Raw genomic sequence first — 15,751 nt, 5'->3', positions numbered from 1 at the left:
TAAAAATACCATTGCAGCTCGTGGCCTAAGCCGGCATGGATATACCACTGCCGGGTCATAGCATGAGCTAGCAGTGATATCACATTTATCACTGCCGGTTTGAGGCTTTACCCCTTACCCGACAGTGATATATCAATGCTCGGTGGTGGTTTGAGCCAGCAGTGACAGGTGGCTTTACCCCTTTTCCCAAAAAAAAAAATGGATCCTAAGCTTATGAACTAGTAGTGATGCTCTGGCAATAATTGTGTGTTCCGCTGTACTACGAGGAAGGGTAGGAGAGTGGGGAACGGGTGTGAGAAGCAGGAAAAAAAAAGCACGAGCTCTTGTACAACTCGGAGAGGAAGGAATGATGGTGGTTAAGTACGACTACCAGCGGTGGTGGTGTCAAGTATATGACTACCGTGAGGCAGGGCCCAACACTACAGTGAGGTTCAGCGGGAGCAAGTAAGATCAAAAGCGAGGAGGGCCACAGCAGACAAGGATGGCATGGGGTGCAACGTGGCACGTCCACGCCAGTGTGGCAGATATATGCAACGCCGTGTGAGGAGAGGGTGTGGAATCGGGATGATATAGGTCCTGTTTGATCCACGGAACTAAAGTTTAGCCAGCTAAAATTTAAAAGTTTTTTTAAGCTAAATTTTAGTTAAGGTGTTTGGATCCTCTAGCTAATAGACTCAGCTAGCTGAGTATAGCTAGGTTGAAGTAGCTAAACTTAGCTAAACTTTAGCTGGCCTTTTAGTTGGGCAGTTTGGATCCTAGCAGCTAAATTTAGCCGACTAAAATTTAGTTGGTGAATTCAAACAAGTCTACAGTACAAATAGAAGTATACCGATGAGAACTCCAAAAAGTTTAGAGCGCCGAACGTGCAATTTGTAAGCATGTGAACATAGACGAGAACCCACGGAACAACCAGACAAGAACTGCTTGAATTATTATCAACTGCAAGATGCCATGCCATGATCAAAGAAAATACCAAACGGTACAAGTCATAAAGATAGAGGGCAAGCATCACAAGCATGTATATCAGTGTGCAGGCGTTTCGGCCGACAGCACCGGCAACGACGACAACGGGGGCAGCTGGGGGTCTCTCCTGTTGGTCCGGCCGCTAGGCGTGGAGGGAGGGGGCCTGATCCGCGTCAAGACCTGCTGCTCACCCACAACGGCCTTGGGCACCACCGACCCGAGGCGAGGTGTGCCGTCGGCGACCAACCCTTGGTGCGGCGGCTCGACGACAACAGTCGCAGGCGGTGCTGGCAGGGGAGGCAGACCGGAGGAAGGACGCCCCGCCGCTGCCGCCGCTAGTAGCAGCAGCAGCAAGGCGGTGATGGCCGGCGTTATTCCGACGGTACTTGTTTCCTTGATGCCGCCAGCCATGGTGAATTTACTTTACTTTACCACGGGAATCGAAGGAGAGGTCTGTCTAATAGGTTCTGCCGCAAGTTATTTATATACACTTTGGTATAATAATCTCAAACGATTGAAGTAAAAAATAGAGATGGAAACTCATCTTCTCTTACCATAATAACCAAATACAGGGTCAGGATTAATCTTGCATGCACAAATTAGGACAGAGCCTTCGTCTCCGTCGGTGAAGAAACCAGCAGGAGCACAATTGATTAAAGGACTCGGAGAAGGAAATTAAATAGATGGATGCCGATAGGAGGAAAAGGCAATGTGCGACACAAGTAACTATGGGAAAGAGGAAGAGTCCAGCTGTATCACGCATGGATAAAAACGGGTCATATACAGTTTAAAAAAAAAAAGGTCATATACTCCAAACTCCAATACATTGGAGTCGCCATCCTCCCTCCATCGCCGGCGTCCTCCACGGATCCGATCTGGATCCGTCCTCCCTGACCTCTCCTCGGCGGGAGGCAGTCTCTGCGCCCCCACACCACCGGCCGGCAGCCGCCTCCTCCTCCATCCTCAAGCGGCGGCGGGGGCGCCCTGCCAGCCTCCCTTTCTCTCTCTACTCTCTCTCTCCGGTCGGCAGGGGGCCACAGGCCGGCCCGGCCTACTAGCTCGGTCGTGCTTTTCAGACTGGCACGGCACGAAAAATGGCCCAGAGAGCCGTGCCTGGGCCCTCGGCCAGGCACGAAGCCCATGGAGGCACAGCCCGGCGGCACGCCGGGCCCTGTCGGGCCGCGCCTGGTCGGGCCGCGCCTGGCACGGGCTCGCGCCGTGCCGGGCTGGGCCGGCTCGTTGCCCATCTAAGGGGAGACCAGCCGCAGGCTGCCCTATTATAAATATAAAATGTGATGGCCAATTCAGAATATCCAACATCTAATCATTTTTTTACATCTGCAAACCCTTTATATCATCTTCCATGTGTTGGCCAATTCAGAATATCCAACATCTAATCGTTTTTTTACATCCGCAAACCCTTTATATCCGACGATCAAGGATGGCGCCCTAGTCTTACCGGCCGATTGCCCAACAGAGTCTCTTCCAGGCGAGAGCTTCAACGGTACCTTTGCTAGTTTGCTCGAAAACTAGCCGTTCTTCGCACTCAAGCACGTTGGTTATTCTTCGGTCGGTGGTTTGCTCCAAAACCTCTCCGTTCTTCACCACCTAAGAGTGAGATCATTGCTGCTTCTTTGGTCCGTGGTGACTCGGGTGATCAAGCTCTAGCTAGCTAGTGTGTGATCCAATTCGGCATCGTCAACAGTACCCTAAACTGACAAGCATATACAAATTAAACACATCTATCATTATGAAACATCATAATACAACAAGTCCTAATTTTCATCAGTGTCCTATTATATATATATTAGATAATTAATTAATTAATTAATTAATTATTATGCACATCCTCCCGCTCCTTTGACTGCGGAAGCTACGGCGACACCCTCAACGACTCTTAGCAGGCCAAAACCGTGACGGGGTGCATGCGCCAGCGCCACCCTAGCGCCACAATCCGCAGGACTCGGGGTGAGCAGCCACAATCGAAACAGTTTCCGCACACAATAGCATGGGCGGCTAAGCCCAACGATTGCAGCAATGTCGAAAGGAACCCACCCTTAGATTGGAACCTCTTCCGCCCACTTCCTACATGGCAATCCGCGCGGCCACCGCCGTAGCTGGGCTCTCGGCGGCAGCTCGTCGTGTGGCTCCGGGCCTCCGCCACTGTGCTCCTCCTCGATCTGCTCGGCGTGGCGGCTTCGTCGGCGACACCGCCGCCTTTACGCGGCCGCTGCTGCCAAAACGCCCCATCGGGCCCACACGTCCTCCGCCGCGGCCTCGCTATTATCCCCGGCGAAGGCGATCACTCACCCGGAGCCGAGGTCTCCCCCGATATCTTTGACCCTGAAGCTCCAGGTAACCTAATCTATCTTCAATCTGGAGTGGAGCTCCCTTTCAATCTCTCGCAAGTCAAATTTTCTTTTCAATTTGCTTCGAGTTGAAGAACACTGTCCTAGACTAGTGACGAGATCGTCACATCATTGATCCGAAAACTGATCGCCCTACTGATGAATAATAGATGATCCGGAGACGTGCTTCGCATACGGCGAGAAGGACCTCGAGTCGGAAGAAACCATGTGGGCGATGTACGAGCGGTGGTGCGTCTTCCACGGCGTGAAGCGCGACCACCAGGACATGCTCCGGCGCTTCTCTCTTTTCAAGGACAGGGCGCGCAGCATCCACGAGTTCAACAAGTCTGGCAAGCCTTGGACCCAGGGACTCAACAGATTTGGTGATCACACGCCAGAGGAGCGCTCCAGATTGTTCCCTCCGCGTTTCTGGCCAAGACCTCTAGCTGATCAGTAATTTTTTTTAGATAAAGGAATGCATGTGTTCAGTCTGTCTGGAAATAAAATCACCATTAAATTAATTTGCCAAGATGGATCGGAGGCCCTTCATCAGGCTTGAGGGATACTATTGATTGATCATCTGCTGCTTCAGGTCCAGCCAGCTCGGCTTCCGTTAAGTAGTAATATAATAATGTTTGTGTGGATGAAATCCGTGCAATGTTTTGTATGGATGAACAAAATGTCTAGAGAACTTGTTTAATTATTCGGATGAATAATAATACTTTCTGCAAAAATTCTCATTCAATATATTATTCGGATGAATAATAATACTTTCTGCAAAAATTCTCATTCAATATATTACTACACTACAAAATTGTGTTGCTGTAGCCTGAAGAAGATGGCCGCGGGCTAGGCCTTGCTCTTTAGTCTATCTGTTTGTGCAGTTGATAGAATGCAGAAACTCTCATACTACTTTGTTCACCCTGAAGATCGATCTTGTAGCTGCACCTCGCCTCCCAAGAGGCCCCGCCCTTCAATGGAGAGAATTATTGTTATATAAGGAACGAAGTGATGATGAATAGATCAACCCTTCCACAAATTTCCCGTTCAATGAAGATCTTGTACCCTGAATGAGGTAAGTCTATTAATTAGGACATTGATGCAGGCGTAATATACTGACTAGTGACGTATCCATAAAAATACATTATTCTCTATTATCTATCTTAAATTTAGAAAATTTTATATTATATAAAAAATTACTCTTCATAATGAAATCTAGCTGTTCCAATCTTGTGTTACCAATCTATATAAAACTTCAGAAACTAATAGTTAAATGTCAAAAAAGTTTACCTTAGGCCAAACCTGTATATGGACTATTATACTAGCTGGATTAACCCATTACATTCTTCGGACCAAACAAAAATAGAGAAGTGATATGAGGATCCAACAAACCAAACACCCCAAGTCCCCTGTTTTTAATTGGTTGATGGCTCTTGTTCTTGTCTCAAAGAGTAAAGTCCGATCACTCCTCTGAACTGGTCACTAAATTTGAAAACCTCCTCGACCTTCAATACTGAACAACAAATGCACCTTAATTTTCAAAACCGGAAAAAATACCTCTCTTGACCATTTCAAAGTGGCTTTTTGTCACACCCTAAAATTTGCTCCTTTTGAAATAGATGTAAATTGAGGTAATTTTAAATTTATGTGCTCATTAAAACATAGGGAAATAATATTTTTTATTAAATTAAAATTCATCATAAGGAGTAGCAATATGGATGTGCATACATGCCGATGCATTTGATTTATTGATATGAGTGGTTATGTCCAAAATTCAAATAAATTTAAAACTATTTTAAAATGGATTTGAAAATTTCTTTCACATAAAAGAAAAAGAAAGGCAATTAGAAAAACCCTCTTCTAACTCTTTTCGGCCTGGTGGCCTAGCTAGCCCGGCCTGTTCCACAACCGGTGGCCCACTCTCCCTCTCTCTCCTGGCGCCTCCTCACTCCAATCCCGCAGGCCCAACCGTAGAGGCCCAGCAGGCCTAGTCGCTCGGCCTAGCGTGCGGCCGACCCGCTTCGCCTCCTCTCTTCCTCTATCCGGCTGACACCTGGGCCCACTAGTCAGCTCCTTCCCCTATCTTCCGCTCGTGTTCAAACTGGACACCGTCGCCGGTGAGTCCGCGGCCGGGCCTTCTCCTCCTTGCCGTGCTCCCCATGCCGCATCGCCCCCATAAATAGTGGCCGCGTCCGTGCCGCCTCTCCATTAAGTCCCAGAAGCTAGCCGCCTCCCCTCAAGTTGACGAAGCCGCTTTGCTCAAGCCGCAGTGCCGCCATAACCCTAGCTCTGCCGCTGCCGTGCTTGCCTTACCACTGCTTAACCTCGCCGTCGACGTGGTTCACTTGCCTGCCTTCGCATCTCGGTAAGGAGCCCTATGGCACCTCGTGCCCTCTTTCTCTCTCCCTGTGACGTTCACACACCGCTGCCGATTCTTCGTCGATGACCCTGAGCCGCCCTAGGGAGTCACAGACCGTAGTCGGGCATCCATCGTCGTTCCTAACCTTTCGCATGTGTTCACAACTCACCTCTCTCCCTTCCCATGCCACTCTCTTGGCCAGCAGCGGCCGGAGTCGCCGCCTTAGCAAACTTCGGCGAGGAGTAGAGCTCCCAACCATGGCGCCGCCGCCTAGAAGCAGCACGCCAGCGACCTCATCTTCCCCTTTCGCTCACGGCCGTCCAATCTGAGATCAAGGGACAGGATTAGAACATACCGATTCGTCTGGCAAATTTGCAAAAAGGCCCTTATAATTATTTGGGTCTCAACCCGTCGTCCCTGGTATCTTTCAAAAGAGCCCCTGTCTTTCTTCAAAATAGGATCCACAGTCCTCGGCCAGATTTAAAACCAGATTTTATTTATTTTAATTCAAAAATTAAGTTTTATCTATTTACAAAATTGCCACTACCTTATGTAGGCTATATTTTCTCCGTTTTAACTCTGATTTGACCCGTTCAACTTGCGTTAGGTTCGTAATTCCATAATCTACATGTTCATACTACTGTTAGATATGTTTTTAACTTTTAAATCTCGAGGTTAGATTTAATCTATTACTTTAATAAAGAAAATCTTATTTATTTCATATCTTCTACGTTTTAACACCGAATTGACCCGTTCAAGTTGTGCTAGATTCATTCCAACAAGATCTACGCGTTAGTAACAATGTTTATCATGTCACTATTTCTAGAATTTCATGGTTTAACTCCTAACTTGAATAATAATTATGCAACTAGATTTTATAAATAAAATATGATTTATTTTACGTTAGTTTTATAATATAAATTTGACTTAATTCAATTTATATAAGCTTTTATATAGTTAAAACATGTAAAGCTTATAGTTTTATATTTTCTCTTATTAGTAGATCTTTCGGTAGCCGTTTCTTTCAAACCGTAGCTCCGATTAGCGTGTCTCTTGCGATTGTGTGTTCGTAGCGATGCGTAGAATCTTGTTTCAAACTTTTTTACTTATTTTTCTATGATTAATGTACTATTCTGATTCAGATCTATTGTATGCTTCGCGTATGATTGCATGGATGCTTGTGTGGTGCTTTATGAACATGTCCAGTTGGTGAGCTATACGGGGTGAATCAAGAAGCAGATCTTTGAAGATTTGGACTATAAGAAGATCTGAGTTTTAAGGCAAGTATAGCATGGGATCATCCTTGTTGTCATATACACCTTTAATCATTTAATTCATACTGCATGTGTCTACCTTGACTACCACTAAGGATTTTCTAGTACTTTGTTACCTCGTACCTTGATACCTATGGGGTATTGCATTGGGTAGTATGATGCTAGTGCTCAACTAAAGCCATGATTTTGTAACTTGACTAATGGTATATGCAATAAACACTAAAAGATGTTTTTTAGCAACATGGAACAAGGGGGCTAGGACATTGGGCTATTTTATAGTGCTCTAGATTCCTCTCCCTAAAGACTTATCTGTAAGTGATCATTCGGGACTTACAGTACAACTGTGAGGGCTACATAGCTCTGGCTTTAGCTCAGTATGAGAACCTTTTCTAGCTTGTTAGAGGTTACCTTTAGGCGTAAGAATGGCTTGATGAATTGGGTATAGGACAACCTCTACTCTTATGTGTATAGGCTGCGTGTCATTGTGCCATTCGACAGGGGGGTTCCTATATCTATTTGCCAAGTGAATCTAATGGCCCTAACTTGTTAGATGAACCTTTGAAAGGCTTCATACTGAACCCTGCTGACCTTTCTTGGAAGTGGGTCAAGAGATTAGCTACCTCGGGCAAAAGGGTAAATCATGACTCACAGTGAAAGTGTACAACATCTGTAGAGTGTAAAACTGGTACATCAGTCGTGCTCACGGTCACGAGCGGCCTTGGACCTTTATGGAATAGATGATGAACACTGATGATACTGAGGATAAAGATGCTCACTAATGATTATTGTTTATGCTATTCATTATTCATGTTTACCTAATCATGTGTTTATATGGGCTTGTGAATAAACTTGTTGCCACCCAATTGCTAAAAGATGACTCATTAAAAGCTCACAATTAAACCAGTGTCAGCCTTTTGAGCCTCATGAACCCCATGATATATTTGTTGAGTACAACATGTACGTACGCTTTCTTTATTTTTCAATTATTTGGATAAAAATCCTGGATGGGTACCAAATTGCTAGAGTTTGGAGAAATTAGGCTTGTGATCAACCAGTCAGTTGTCCCTGTGGAATTGGAGTCTTCACCCAAAGATCAGAGTTGTCTTTCCACTATTTGTTGTCTAAGGTTATATCCTTTATACTAAGTATGTTATATATTAAGCATTGTCTATTGATATTACCTTTATTTGTAGCTATATGTGAGATTTGACTTCCTGGGCTCACATATGGTGTGTATCTGGTTTTGTTTTTAAAATCGGGTACTACAAAGTGGTATCAGAGTAATGCTGACTATAGGACGCAAGCCTAGTTAGAACTGGATGTTTTATCATGCTTTCATCTCTGCTTAGTTCTTGCTTTCTCTCCAACCTTGTTATTTGCTAAAAGTTATGCTCACTTTGGCCTTTGTTCTGTTATGAAAACCTTGTCTTTATTCTCAATCCTCTCTCTTCATCTAAATAGATGGGTCATAATGAGGAGACCACCAGTATCAAAGGTCAGAAGGACTAGGCTACGTTGTCCTTGATTGCATTCGACAAGGAGAAGCTTTTAGCTATGTAACAAGTATTAGAAGGAATGACTCAACATGGGAGTTCTCAACAGTGCTTGCCACAGGGTCAAACCAACATACTAAAGGGACCAGTGAAGAGACAAGTGGCAGAAGCTTGGAAGAAAATGAAGTCCAATGAAGGTGTTCATAGTAAGACGCTTGGAAGTCAAGATCCATGTCAGTGCTGTGAACATTATGGTTTTCCTTGTCTTCAAAACAAGTCAACTAAGAGGGAAGTCAAGGTGGACCCAAGTTGTGAAGCTAATGTGGATAAGAAGAGGAAGGTGGTCTCACCAGAACCAGAATTAGGAAGCAATCAACATTCTAGTTCTACTACATTGTCACATCCAGCTCCAATCCCTGGTCAGATAAACTCAGACTCTAAGGAGTTAGAAGTTTCTCAAGCTAAGATTACTCCACTCTTTTCACATGAGGTATGCATAGATGGGTGGACGATCACCTATAAGGAGTTTTAACCCTGAAAGATCAAGCGAGCTAGAAAGCGGTCCAATCAAACAAAGATGAACCTTTAGAGTCAGCAAGCTGACAACACCTAAGCAACAATTCTGTGTAGTATGACATCACAAAAGATCCAGCTAAGCTCATGTGTTATCGTTGCCAACAAGAAGAACATTATGTTAGATTTTGCCCACAGAAGAATCAACAAATACACCATGGAAGTGGCCAGAGTCAAATCACTACAGGGTTGCCACCAGTAAGTGTTAGTGATGCCCAACCCAAAAGAAGAATTTGACGAGGATGATGAATGAAGGAGTCATGATGAACTATCTAAGATCAACAAAGTGGAAGATGTGTTGCCCTCACTGTCATGCACGGGATGCTACCCTAGATGCCCTAGCAACCACACCTTAGTTAAGGAATAGGAGTTTGTGCCCTTTATGTAATAAAAACGATAGTATTGCAAGTTGAGTCAATGATTGAGTTGTGCACCTTTATTGTTTTGTTGAATTGTTATTAGCTTATGCTTGTTTTGAATCTTTGTGATGATTGCAATGATCTTATTGGGTGTTCCCACAATTTCATTTAGTCTATAGGCCTAAGGTATAAGGATCAGTGCAATAAATAGTTAGGTTATGGTTTTCTTCTATTCTCCCTATCATGTCTTTTTGGAGTAACATGTCTTTATTGGCTTATATATCTACTCTTGGATGACCAAAAATGATGACAAAATTCGGGACGACATTAGACTTCCATATCTTTCGCTGACCACAAGAATCACCCTAATAGCTCTTTTGGTTATGGAGTTATGAAAATCACAAGACGATGTACCTTTGCTGTCTAAAACCTGGAGCAGCTTCTGTTGTGCACTATTTTTTACTACCTGAACTATAGAATTTGGAAAAATGTTCTATAAGGAAGTTGTGGAGGATTCAATAAGCTTTCCAATGGTATAAGCTACAACTTCATTGGATTACCAGAATGAGAGTTACAGCTGTTTTAGTGCACTGCTGTTTTCATCCTGCGAGGAATTTCAGATTTCTTGCCCTTGACCATACACAAGAGTACCATTGGGATGTTAGAACGTCTTGATACTAGTTAGCTCATTTAGAAGAAGGTGCAAGCTACCCTTTTTGTGTCCCCTAGTTGATCTTTTCTTAAGGGGGTAGCCAAGTTAAAGAAGTTGCAAGACGAAGGCTTCATACGTTCTGGTGCTTCACTTGAAAGTATAGGTTACGTCACTGGATGAGAAGTCACTATCAAGCGCAGGTATCTTTGCTAAAGATGTGTTACTTGCTGGATCAAGGAGCTCGGGTATTTTCTCATATTGGTTATCACTTCAAGTTATTATCAATTGGGAGTCAATCTTCAACATACCCAGGATAAGTTGGCATGGATGACATAGGAAGGAGATATTGGACATCTACAGCTGATTTAATGGAGACTCAGAACATCTCAATGTTGCACCAAGTTAGCAAGTGCGCTTTGTTGAAGGAAGTTCTCTTCTTAGGATATGTTATTTTTATTGGTAAAAATAGGGAGAAGAACTTGAGAAAGTTAATGATGAGTTTGGTTGTAACCCACCCAAGTATGTAGGAGTGATGTGGAGTTCCTTGGAATGGTAAGATTCTATCACAGGTTCAAGGGAAGTTTATCCAAGATCATCAAGATATTGGTAGAGCTACTGAAGAAGCTTTTAAGTTTGCTTGGATCAAGAGACATCAGCTAAGTATTTGAAGGAGTCCAAGTAGAGGTTGAAGTAAAATCTAAGTATTAGCTTTGCCAGTTCATGACAAGAGTTTTTTCTATCCACAATGATGCACCTTGTCAAGGTGTGGGATGTGTCCTTATGCAACAAGAAAAAGTAGAGGCTTATGCAAGAAAACATGAGATGGAACATCTGACGTATGATCTAAAGTTATCCATTGTGGAGCATGGAGGTACTATCTACTTGGGCATAACAAGTGACATCTAGGAGGATCACAAGAATCTACAGGACATCCTCACTAAGATGGTTTTGAGCTTGTGATATCCTCGCTGGAATGAAATTGGTTATGACTTGGAAAAGTGCTATCACTTCAAGGAGCAAAGTCATGGCCGATGCCCTTAGCAATGGAGAATTGTGCTAAGAAGGTTCGGGTGACACCAAGGATTAAGAGTTGTATTCCCATTTTGAGTAAATTAACCAGAATCATTAATGTTTTGAAGATTGATGGTAGATTCTCTTTCGAACCAAGAAGATAAGGAAGCTCCATTGGAAGGTGAACATATGAGGAAAGAGAATTATGGTCTAGTGATTAGAGTTACCTGAGTATTATTTGGAGTACCTTTCAGAATCTTAGAATCAGTTGGGCAAGTTACTTGGAGTAAGGCTAACAGGTATGCAACGTAAAGTGGGATCCTTATCAAGACGATGGAACTGCGCGATGAAGTAAAGAAGAATCCAAAGGCAGAGTATCCCTATCTCCTAGTCAATGTCTTCTGAATCTCGGGGATGAGATTCATCTTAAGGGGGGTACAATTGTCACACCCTAAAATTTACTCCTTTTGAAATAGATGTAAATTGAGGTAATTTTGAATTTATGTGCTCATGAAAACATAGGGAAATAACAATTTTTCATTAAATTAAAATGCATCATAAGGAGTAGCAATATGGATGTGCATACATGCCGATGCATTTTATTTATTGATATGAGTAGTTATGTCCAAAATTCAAATGAACTTAAAACTATTTTAAAATGGATTTGAAAATTTCTTTCACATAAAAGAAAAAGAAAGGAAATTAGAAAAACCCTCTTCCTATCTCTTTTCGGCCTAGTGGCCTAGCTAGCCCGGCCTGTTCCACAACCGGCGGCCCACTCTCCCTCTCTCTCCTGGTGCCTCCTCACTCCAATCCCATAGGCCCAACCGTAAAGGCCCAGCAGGCCTAGTCACTCGGCATAGCATGCGCCCGACCTGCTCTGCCTCCTCTCTTCCTCTGTCCGGCTGACACCTAGGCCCACTAGTCAGCTCCTTCCCCTATCTTCCGCTCGTGTTCAAACCGGACACCATCGCCGCTGAGTCCGCGCCCGCTCCATCTCCTCCTTGCCATGCTCCCCACGCCGCATCACCCCCATAAATAGTGGTTGCATCCGCGCCGCCTCTCGATTAAGTCCCAAAAGCTAGCCGCCTCCCCTCAAGTTGCCAAAGCCGCTTCGCTCAAGCCGCAGCGCTACCATAACCCTAGCTCTGCCGCTGCCATGCTTGCCTCGCCACTGCTTAACCTCGCTGTCGACGTGGTTCACTTGCCTGCCTTCACATCTCAGTAAGGAGCCCTATGGCACCTCGTGCCCTCTTTCTCTCGCCCTGTGACGTTCACACGCCACTGTCGATTCTTCGCTAGCGACCCTTAGCCGCCCTAGGGAGCCACAGACCGTAGTCGAGCATCCGCCGTCGTTCCTAACCTTTCGGATGTGTTCGCGGCTCACCTCTCTCCCTCCCCGTGCCACTCTCTTGGCCAGCAGCGGCCGGAGTCGCCGCCTTAGCAAACTCTGGTGAGGAGCGGAGCTCCCAACCATGGTGCTGCCGCCTAGAAGCAGCACGTCGGCGACCTCGACTTCCCCTTTCACTCACGACCATCCAATCTAAGATCAAGGGACAGAATTAGAACATACCGATTCGTCTGGCAAGTTTGTAAAAAGGCCCTTATAATTGTTTGGGTCACAACCCGCCGTCCCTGGTATCTTTCAAAAGAGCCCCTGTCTTTCTTCAAAATAGGATCCGCAGTCCTCGGCCAGATTTAGAAACTTGATTTTATTTATTTTAATTCAAAAATTAAGTTTCATCTATTTATAAAATTGTCATTACCTTCTGTAGGCCATATTTTCTCTGTTTTAACTCTGATTTGACCCGTTCAACTTGCATTAGGTTCGTTATTCCATAGTCTACATATTCATACTACTGTTAGATATGTTTTTAACTTTTAAAATTCAAGGTTACATTTATTATATTATTTTAATAAAGGAAATCTTGTTTATTTCATATCTTCTACGTTTTAACTTCGAATTGACCTGTTCAAGTTGTGCTAGATTCATTACAATGAGATCTATGTGTTAGTAACAATGTTTATCATGTCACTATTTCTAGAATTTAATGGTTTAACTCCTAACTTGAATAATAATTATGCAACTAGATTTTATAAATAAAATATGATTTGTTTTACTTTAGTTTTATAATCTAAATTTGACTTAATTCAATTTATATAAGCTTTTATATAGTTAAAACATGTGAAGCTTATAGTTTTATATTTTCTCTTATGAGTAGATCTTTCGGGAGCCGTTTCTTTCAAATCGTAGCTTCGATTAGTGTATCTCTTGCGATTGTGTGTTCGTAGCGATGTGTAGAATCTTGTTTCAAACTCTTTTACTTATTTTTCTATGATTGATGTACTGTTTTAATTTAGATCTATTGTTTGCTTCACGTATGATTGCATGGATGCTTGTGTGGTGCTTTATGATCATGTCCAGTTGGTGAGCTATATGGGGTGAATCAAGAAGCAAATCTTTGAAGATTTGGACTAGAAGAAGATCTGAGTTTTAAGGCAAATATAGCATGGGATCTTCTTTGTTATCCTATACACCTTTAATCTTTTAATTCATACTGCATGTGTCAACCTTGAATACCACTAAGGATTTCCTAGTACTTTGTTACCTCATACCTTGATACCTATGGGGTATTGCATTGGGTAGTATGATGCTAGTGCTCAACTAAAGCCATGATCTTGTAACTTGACTAATGGTATATGCAATAAATACTAAAAGATACTTTTTAGCAACATGGAACAAGGGGGCTAGAGCATTGGGCTATTTTATAATGCTCTAGATTCGTCTCGCTAAGGACTTATCTGTAAGTGATCATCCAGGACTTACAGTATAACTGTGAGGGCTACATGGCTCTGGCTTTAGCTCAGTATGAGGACCTTTTCTAGCTTGTTAGAGGTTACCTTTATGGCATAAGAATGGCTTGACGAATCGGGTATAGGATAGCCTCTACTCTTATGTGTATAGGTTGCATGTCATTGTGCCATTCGACAGGGGGGGTTCCTATATCTGTTTGCTAAGTGAATCTAATGGCCCTAACTTGTTAGATGAACCTTTGAAAGGCTTCATAGTGAACCCTGCTGACCTTCCTTGGAGGTGGGTCAAGAGATTAGCTACCTCAGGTGAAAGGGTAAATCATGACTCATAGTGAAAGTGTACATCCTCTGCAGAGTGTAAAACTGGTATATCAGCCATGCTCACGATTACGAGTGGCCTTGGACCCTTACGGAATAGATGATGAACATTAATGATACTGAGGATAAAGATGCTCACTAATGATTATTGTTTATGCTATTCATTATTCATGTTTACCTGATCATGTGTTTATATGGGCTTGTGAATAAACTTGTTGCCACCCAATTGCTAAAAGATGACTCATTAAAAGCTAATCATAGTTAAACCAGTGTCAACCTTTTGAGCCTCATGAACCCCATGATATATTTGTTGTGTACGATATGTACTTACGTTTGCTTTATTTTTCAATTATTTGGATAAAAATCCCAGATGGGTACCAGATTGCTAGAGTTTGGAGGAGTTAGACTTGTGATCAACCAGTCTGTTGTCCATGTGGAATTGGAGTCTTCACCCGAAGATCGGAGTTGTCTTTCCACCGTTTGTTGTCTAAGGTTATATCCTGTATACTAAGTATGTTATATATTAAGCATTGTCTATTGATATTACCTTTATTTGTAGCTATATGTGAGATTTGACTTCATGGGCTCACATATGGTGTATATCTGGTTTTGTTCTTAAAACCGGGTACTACACTTTTTGGATGGTTTTGCTGATATTGCAGAGGGCCCAGCTATATGATGTTTCCTCTTTCTCTTATTTAAAAACATCACAACTTTTTTGTATGAAATCGTATGAACACAAACTTAATATAAAAATTATAGAGATTGATTTCTACAACTTTGTTATGAAAGTTTGCATTCATGAAAAGGTTGTAGATCGTGTAAATCTCTACAATGTTGATATAAAAGTTTGTATTGGTATGGCTTCATGTGAAAAAGTTATGATTTTTTATATAAGAGAGCCCATCGGATAGGTGGACTTTAAAATAGGGGGATATTTTGTTCGGTTTGAAAGTTAATGTGTGTTTGTTCCCGATACTGAAGTTTGAGAGGGTTTCCAAATTCAGCGACTAGATTAGTGTGAATGGAACTTTACTCTTTCTCAAATCAATGAGGGTGGTTCTATGGTCCAACTTCTATAATACCTTAGGTGAGACAAATTGGCAACTAAGAACATCTTCAGAAGCTTTATATAATTTACTTGCTAACTTAATGACTTTTGCAAGTTAATAAAATAAGTAACAACCTCAATTTATCTTTCCCTCTAATAGTTTGCTATACTAGCTTTTTAAAAAAAACAAAACAGGATACACAACTTAATTTTTTTTGTAGCATCCTAGCAATGCACATCCCCATCGCTGCTCATGGTGGTCTGCAGGGCCGTGCGCCAGTTGTGATCGCAAAGTTGTCAAGGAAGCCGGTGTGGGAGGAGGTGGCCAGCGAAAGTGCTTTGGGAAAGGAAGCTCTTTAATGGCAACTGGAGGACCTAGGGACTCTTCTGCTTTCTACAATAAGGCAGCCCGATTGCTAAGAGTCCCATTGTGGGCGGCAGACGGTTGGATTGATGATGTGGTCAGCTTGGCAATGGCCAGAGGAAGCTACACATGTATCGGCTTGATAGGTTGCAATGGATTGCAGTGGCTAGCC

At 43.0% G+C, this 15,751-nt stretch overlaps 1 pseudogene; it reads left to right on the top strand.

Annotated features, from left to right (window-relative positions):
* Positions 1-2,982: 2,982 nt before the first annotated feature.
* LOC136506691 (uncharacterized) lies at positions 2,983-3,779 on the top strand (annotated as a pseudogene).
* Positions 3,780-15,751: the final 11,972 nt, after the last annotated feature.

The sequence above is a fragment of the Miscanthus floridulus genome, chromosome 15 (genome assembly GCF_019320115.1).
Source record: "Miscanthus floridulus cultivar M001 chromosome 15, ASM1932011v1, whole genome shotgun sequence".
NCBI lineage: Eukaryota > Viridiplantae > Streptophyta > Magnoliopsida > Poales > Poaceae > Miscanthus > Miscanthus floridulus.
This window is presented reverse-complemented; position numbering and strand designations above follow the sequence as displayed.